Genomic DNA, 7,074 nt, shown 5'->3' with positions numbered 1-7,074 from the left:
CTGGTTCGGTTTATATGCTGGATTACGTTTATTTATTTGCATATGTTGAAGCAGTGTTGCTCCCAGGGATGAAACGCACTTAATCATGGTGGATAAGCTTTTTGATGTGCTGCTGGATTCGGTTTCCCAGTATTTTATTGAGGATTTTTGCATGGATGTTCATCAGGGATATTGGTCTAAAATTCTCTTTTTTTGTTGTATCTCTGCCAGGATTTAGTATCAGGATGATGTTGGCCTCATAAAATGAGTTAGGGAGGATTCCCTCTTTTTCTATTGATTGGAATAGTTTCAGAAGGAATGGTACCAACTCCGCCTCGTACCTCTGGTAGAATTCAGCTGTGAATCCGTCTGGTCCTGGACTTTTTTTGGTTGGTAGGCTATCAATTATTGCCTCAATTTCCGAGCCTGCTGTTGGTCTATTCAGGGATTCAACTTCTTCCTGGTTTAGTCTTGGGAGAGTGTAAGTGTCCAGGAAAATCTCCATTTCTTCTAGGTTTTCTAGTTTATTTGTGTAGAGGTATTTATAATATCCTCTGATGGTAGTTTGTATTTCTGTGGGGTCAGTGGCGATATCCCCTTTATTATTTTTTATTGCGTCGATTTGATTCTTCTCTCTTTTCTTCTTTATTAGTCTTGCTAGCGGTCTATCAATTTTGTTGATCTTTTCAAAAATCCAGCTCCTGGATTCATTGATCTTTTGGAGGGTTTTTTGTGTCTCTATCTCCTTCAGTTCTGCTCTGATCTTAGTTATTTCTTGCCTTCTGCTAACTTTTGAATGTGTTTGCTCTTGCTTCTCTAGTTCTTTTCATTGTGATGTTAGGGTGTCAATTTTAGATCTTTCCTGCTTTCTCTTGTGGGCATTTAGTGCTATAAATTTCCCTCTACACACTGCTTTAAATGTGTCCCAGAGATTCTGGTATGTTGTATCTTTGTTGTCATTGGTTTCAAAGAACATCTTTATTTCTGCCTTCATTTCGTTATGTACCCAGTAGTCATTCAGGAGCAGGTTGTTCAGTTTCCATGTAGTTGAGTGGTTTTGATTGAGTTTCTTAATCTTGAGTTCTAGTTTGATGGCACTGTGATCTGAGAGACAATTTGTTATAATTTCTGTTCTTGTACATTTGCTGAGGAGTGCTTTACTTCCAACTATGTGGTCAGTTTTGGAATAAGTGTGATGTGGTGCTGCGAAGAATGTATATTCTGTTGATTTGGGGTGGAGAGTTCTGTAGATGTCTATTAGGTCTGCTTGGTGCAGAGTTGAGTTCAAGTCCTGGCTATCCTTGTTAACTTTCTGTCTCGTTGATCTTTCTAATGTTGACAGTGGGGTGTTAAAGTCTCCCATTATTATTGTATGGGAGTCTAAGTCTCTTTATAAGTCTCTAAGGACATGCTTTATGAATCTGGGTGCTCCTGTATTGGGTGCATATATATTTAGGACAGTTAGCTCTTCCTGATGAATTGATCCCTTTACCGTTATGTAATGGCCTTCTTTGTCTCTTTTGATCTTTGATGGTTTAAAGTCTGTTTTATCAGAGCCTAGGATTGCAACTACTGCTTTTTTTTCGTTTTCCATTTGCTTGGTAGATTTTCTTCCATCCCTTTACTTTGAGCCTACGTGTGTCTCTGCATGTGAGATGGGTCTCCTGAATACAGCAAACTGATGGGTCTTGACTTTATCCAATTTGCCAGTCTGTTTCTTTTAATTGGATCATTTAGTCCATTTACTTTTAAGGCTAATATTGTTATGTGTTAACTTGATCCTGTCATTATGATATTAGCTGGTTATTTTGCTCGCTAGTTGATACAGTTTCTTCCTAGCATTGGTGGACTTTACATTTTGGCATGTTTTTGCAATGTCTGGTACCGGTTGTTCCTTTCCATGTTTAGTGCTTCCTTCAGGATCTCTTGTATGGCAGGCCTGGTGGTGACAAAATCTCTAAGCATTTGTTTGTCTGTAAAGGATTTTAGTTCTCCTTCACTTATGAAACTTCATTTGGCTGGATATGAAAGTCTGGGGTGAAAATTCTTTTCTTTAAGAATGTTGAATATTGGCCCCCACTCTCTTCTGGCTTGGAGAGTTTCTGCTGAGAGATCTGCTGTTAGTCTTATAGGCTTCCCTTTGTGGGTAATCCGACCTTTCTCTCTGGCTTCCCTTAACATTTTTTCCTTCATTTCAACTTTGATGAATCTGACAATTATGTGTCTTGGAGTTGCTCTTCTCGAGGAGTATCTTTGTGGTGTTCTCTGTATTTCTTGAATTTGAATGTTGGCCTGCCTTACTAGGTTGGGGAAGTTCTCCTGGATGATATCCTGCAGAGTGTTTTCCAACTTGGTTCCATTTTCCCCCTCACTTTCAGGCACACCAATCAGACGTATATTTGATCTTTTCACATAATCCCATATTTCTTGAAGGCTTTCTTTATTTCTTTTTACTCTTTTTTCTCTAAACTTCTCTTCTCGTTTCATTTCATTCATTTGATCTTCAATCTCTGATACTCTTTCTTCCAGTTGATCAAGTTGGTTACTGAAGCTTCTGAATTTGTCACGTAGTTCTCATGTTATGGTTTTCATCTCTATCAGTTCTTTTCAGGACTTCTCTACATTGGTGTTTCTAGTTAGCCATTCGTCAAATCTTTTTTCAAGGTTTTTAGTTTCTTTGCACTGGTTATTAGTTCCTCCTTTAGCTCTGAGAAGTTTGATCGACTGAAGCCTTCTTCTCTCAACTTGTCAAAGTTATTCTCCATCCTGCTTTGTTCTGTTGCTGGTGATGAGCTGCATTCCTTTGGAGGGTGAGATGCGCTCTGATTTTTTGAATTTTCAGCTTTTCTGCACTGCTTTTTCTCCATCTTTGTGGTTTTAAGTGCCTTTGGTCTTTGATGACGATAACGTACTGATGGGGTTTTGGTGTGAGTTTCCTTTCTGTTTGTTAGTTTTCCTTCTAACAATCAGGACCCTCAGCTGTAGGTCTGTTGGAGTTTGCTTGAGGTCCACTCCAGACCCTCTTTGCCTGGGTATCAGCAGTGGAGGCTGCAGAAGATAGAATATTGCTGAACAGAAAGTGTTGCTGTCTGATTCTTGCTCTGGAAGCTTCGTCTCAGGGGTGTACCCCGCCGTGTGAGGTGTGAGGTGTCGGTCTGCACCTAGTGGGGGATGTCTCCCAGTTAGGCTACTCAGGGCTCAAGGACCCACTTAAGCAGGCAGTCTGTCCATTCTCAGATCTCAACCTCCATGCTGGGAGATCCACTGCTCTCTTCAAAGTTGTCAGACAGAGACATTTACCTCTGCTGAGGTTTCTGCTGCTTTTTGTTTAGCTATTCCCTGTCCCCAGAGGTGGAGTCTACAGAGGCAGGCAGGCCTCTTTGAGCTGTGGTGGGCTCCACCCAATTTGAGCTTCCCAGCGCTTTGTTTACCAACTTAAGCCTCAGCAATGGCGGGCGTCCCTCCCCTAGCCTCGCTGCTGCCTTGCAGTTAGATCTCAGACTGCTGTGCTAGCAATGAAGGAGGCTCCATGTGTGTGGGACCCTCTGGGCCAGGTGTGGGATATAGTCTCCTGGTGTGCCATTTGCTAACACCCTTGGTAAAGTGCAGTATTAAGGTGGGAGTTACCCGATTTTCCCGGTGTCGTGTGCCTCACTTTCCTTTGGCTAGGAAAAGGAATTCCCTTCCCCCTTGTGCTTCCCAGGTGAGGCGATGCCTCGCACTGCTTCAGCTCTCACTGGTCGGGCTACACCCACGAACCAGCACCAACTGTCCGACACGCCCCAGTAAGATGAACCCGGTACCTCAGTTGAAAATGCAGAAATCACCCATCTTCTGTGTTGCTCACACTGGGAGCTGGAGGCTGGAGCTGTTCCTATTCAGCCATCTTGGGCATGCCCTACACCCTCTCCTAGATTACATTTCTTTCAAGTCTTTTTTTACTTTCTGAGGAATTAAAATACAGCATGCAGTTGAGGTTCTGTCTTCATACCTCCCCCAGCATCCTCTTTCCGCCCACTGCAAAACCACAGTGATTCAATGTATATATTTTCAGTGTCTATTTCAGTCTATTCAGTCTGTATGCTTGTATCCATGTGTGATTTAGAATATTGTTTTCTAATGCTTCTAAAATGATATATAAATGATATGCTAAACATTTTATTTGGTCCTCTTTTATTAGACATATTTTTGAGAAACATCAGGGATAATTTATAAAGATATAGCTTTTATTTACATGCTAAATAGTGTTTCATTGAATAAATATTCCATGTTTTATTTATTCATTTTTAAAAATTACCATTCTAGATACTAAAATATAATAAGTAAAATTAGGAATTCAGTGAAAGGGTTTTTTAAAACATGGTCCAAGCTCAATAATTAGTAATTTGGAAAGTGGATCAAAAGAATATCTGAAGAATAAAGTTCAAGAGACACAAGAAGATATGTAGAAGAGAACATAAGAGGCAAATTAATATAACAAAAGGGAGAACTTCCAGTTCCAAAATAGCAGCATAGAAGCAAGCTAACTTCACTCTCCCTCAACAGAAAATCAGAAACAAACACATACTGCTGAATTTATTACTAGAAATATCTCAGAACTCCCCTATGATAGTAAGACATTTCCTCGGGTCACAGAGAAGTGAAAAAAAAAAAAAAAACCCTAAGAACATGGTAGCAGAATTGGACATACGTATCTGAGATGCACCTCCCTGAAATCTGCAGCACCAAGAGTGCAGAAAATTTCCTCTGACTCAAGTTCAACCTTGAAAAAAACTAAGATTGGGCCAGGCGTTTGTGGCTCCCACCTGTAATCCCAGCACTTTGGGAGGCCGAGGCAGGCGGATCACGAGGTCAGGAGATCGAGACCATGGTGAAACCCTGTCTCTACTAAAATTACAAAAAATTAGCTGGATGCGGTGGCGGGTGCCTGTAGTCCCTGCTACTCGGGAGGCTGAGGCAGGAGAATGGCATGAACCCAGGCGGCGGAGCTTACAGTGAGCTGAGATCGTGCCACTGCACTCCAGCCTAGGTGACAGAATGAGACTCAGTCTCAAAAAAACTAAGATTAAGGTGGACAACCAGCTTCACCACATCTTGGTTCCTTGGCAGGATACCTGCCTTTACCTCAACCTCCAGTAAGCATTGAGAGTATCTGAAGGGAGACATATCCCTGAGGACAGCCAGAGACAAGGGGATAGGCTAACTACCATCCTCAGCTCTAGAAATTCTGCTCTGTAACCCAGCCAAAGGAAATGCTAAATTATATTCAGCAGCACAACTGTAGGAGGTTTGTCCATAAGTTCCCTGGGCAAAAATGACTATCCAGCCTTCCTGTGCTTCTGGGATTTTCCCCTTGGGACCTCAACTATTTGGGATGGGCAGAACTCTTGATAGTTTACTAGAACCAAGGCAAACCTGGGTTTAAGGTACCATTGATTGACAAAAAGGAGGCAGTGACCTAGTGGGCAAAAAAAAAGGAGGAGGAAAATTAGTAGGTAAATTTCCAAGTTTCTCTAAGGAAACATATTTAGTAATAATCAAAACAAGTCACACAGAGAAGCCTGGAAAAAATAACAAATCTTTCATTGCAAAGGCATTGATGTACATCCACAAAAAACAGCAGCAGAGAATCATGACCTTCCCATACAGGCAAAATAAGTAACCAATGACTAACCCTAATGAGATGGCAGTATGTGAATACTCTGACCAAGAATACAAACTAACAGTTTTAAGGAAATGCAGTGATCTCCATAACAGAAAAGCAATTCTGAAATGTATCAGATAAATTTTTTAAACACATGGAAATAATTTACAAGTCAAACAAAAATCTTACAACTGAGAAATACATGTGCAGAACTGGAAAATTTATTAAAGATTCAACAGCAGAATGGTTCTAGTAGAGGAAAGTTATCAATGTGCTCAGTGACAAGGGATTTGAAAATACATAGTCAGAAAAGAAAAAGAATGAAAAGAAACAAAAATTGCCTACAAAAACTTGCCAAAAAATTTTTACCTAAAAAATTACTGCAAAAGACAAAATTTAAGAATTATTAGTCTTCAAGAAGTAGTGAGAGCAAGGTATGGGAAGCTATTATTCAAAAAGATAATAACAGAACACTTTCCAAAACTTGAGAAAGAGATAAAAACCTAGGTACAGGAGAGTCAGAGGATACCAAACAGATTTAACCCAAATAAGACCACCCCAATGCATCTAATAATTATTTTATTCCAATTATTCTGGCAACAGATTTCTCAATAAAAATCACACAAGTCCGGAGGAAGTGAGACAATAATTTCAAAGTCTTGAAAGAAAAATATTGCCATGCAACAACACTGTATCCAGTAATGCTATCCTTTAAATAAGATAGTCTTTCCCAGATAAACAAAAGCTGAGATAATTCACTGCCACCAGAATGATCTTACAAGAAATGCTAAAGGGAGTTCTTCAATCTGAAAATGAAAGAAAACAAAACACTAATATGCAACAAGAAAACATTTGAAGATATAAAATTCACTGATAAAATTAAACACACAGACAAACCCAGAATACCCTAATAACATTAGTGTCCAATCCACTAGTAACTTTAATATAAACCTCAAAAGGAAATTTTATTCAAAATAATAGCTCCAGCAACCTATTGAAAGATAGGCAATATTTTTTTAAATTTATATTTTAACTTGAGACAATATAAAGTCAAAATGTGGGGGTGATGGAATTAAAGTACTAAATTTTTTTTTCTCTGTTTCTATTTCTCTGTTGTTGTCTAAGATAAATTGTCATCTCCTTATAATGACTTGTTATACCTATATGATGTTTTTGGAAAGCTTCATGGAAACCACAACGTGAGAACATATAATTATAATAACTATTATATTTTGTAACTAATAAAAATGAAAAGCAACAATTTAGAACATACAACCACAAAAGAAAATCACTCAATCACAAAACAATACAGTAAGAAAAGGTGAGAGGAGTTATAAAACAATCAGAACACCGGTAATAAAATGGCAATAGCAAGTCCTTAGTTATCAACAAAAACACTAAATATAAATGGACTCCATTTTCCAATTAAAAGGCATAGCATGGCTGAACAA

The sequence above is a fragment of the Macaca nemestrina genome, chromosome 19 (genome assembly GCF_043159975.1).
Source record: "Macaca nemestrina isolate mMacNem1 chromosome 19, mMacNem.hap1, whole genome shotgun sequence".
Lineage (NCBI taxonomy): Eukaryota > Metazoa > Chordata > Mammalia > Primates > Cercopithecidae > Macaca > Macaca nemestrina.
This window is presented reverse-complemented; position numbering follows the sequence as displayed.